A 1229-nucleotide genomic window follows, 5' to 3' on the forward strand; every position below is an offset into this window, starting at 1 on the left:
AACAGAGCGAGCCTGCCCGACCTGGGGGGTGTTCAATCGGACTCCGCGGGCCGGGCGAGGGCCCCCCCGCCTGGAGCTCCACGTGTTGGATTATTTTCTATGTCAACCTCCATGCGCTCAACAGAGCGAGCCTGCCCGACCTGGGGGGTGTTCAATCGGACTCCGCGGGCCGGGCGAGGGCCCCCCCGCCTGGAGCTCCACGTGTTGGATTATTTTCTATGTCAACCTCCATGCGCTCAACAGAGCGAGCCTGCCCGACCTGGGGGGTGTTCAATCGGACTCCGCGGGCCGGGCGAGGGCCCCCCCGCCTGGAGCTCCGCGTGTTGGATTATTTTCTATGTCAACCTCCATGCGCTCAACAGAGCGAGCCTGCCCGACCTGGGGGGTGTTCAATCGGACTCCGCGGGCCGGGCGAGGGCCCCCCCGCCTGGAGCTCCGCGTGTTGGATTATTTTCTATGTCAACCTCCATGCGCTCAACAGAGCGAGCCTGCCCGACCTGGGGGGTGTTCAATCGGACTCCGCGGGCCGGGCGAGGGCCCCCCCGCCTGGAGCTCCGCGTGTTGGATTATTTTCTATGTCAACCTCCATGCGCTCAACAGAGCGAGCCTGCCCGACCTGGGGGGTGTTCAATCGGACTCCGCGGGCCGGGCGAGGGCCCCCCCCCGCCTGGAGCACCGCGTGTTGCAATATTTTCTATCTCAACCTCCGTGCGCTCAACAGAGCGAGCCCGCCCGACCTGGGGGGTGTTCAATCGGACTCCGCGGGCCGGGCGAGGGCCCCCCCCGCCTGGAGCTCCGCGTGTTGCAATATTTTCTATGTCAACCTCCGTGCGCTCAACAGAGCGAGCCCGCCCGACCTGGGGGGTGTTCAATCGGACTCCGCGGGCCGGGCGAGGGCCCCCCTTCCTGGAGCTCCGCGTGTTGCAATATTTTCTATCTCAACCTCCGTGCGCTCAACGGAGCGGGCCCGCCCGACCCGGGCGGCGCTCAATCGGACTCCGCGGGCCGGGCGAAGGCCCACCCCGCCCGGAGCTCCTCACCACGCACCGCACCTCCATTCCCCCACCGACCGATCGGCAACCATGACCCGCCATCGGAGGGCCCCCGCCGGCACCGGCCTCGCGCCGGTCGCTCGGGCGGACGGTTCCTCCGGCCAGCGGGTCGCTCTCCAGCGCCGGGGCTACTTCGCGAGCTTGGCCCGCGGCCAACCCCGGCGCGACCGTACGGCA

Source organism: Filicampus tigris, unplaced genomic scaffold (genome assembly GCF_054856515.1).
Source record: "Filicampus tigris isolate MCC_2025a unplaced genomic scaffold, RoL_Ftig_1.0 HiC_scaffold_42, whole genome shotgun sequence".
NCBI classification, from domain to species: Eukaryota; Metazoa; Chordata; class Actinopteri; order Syngnathiformes; family Syngnathidae; genus Filicampus; species Filicampus tigris.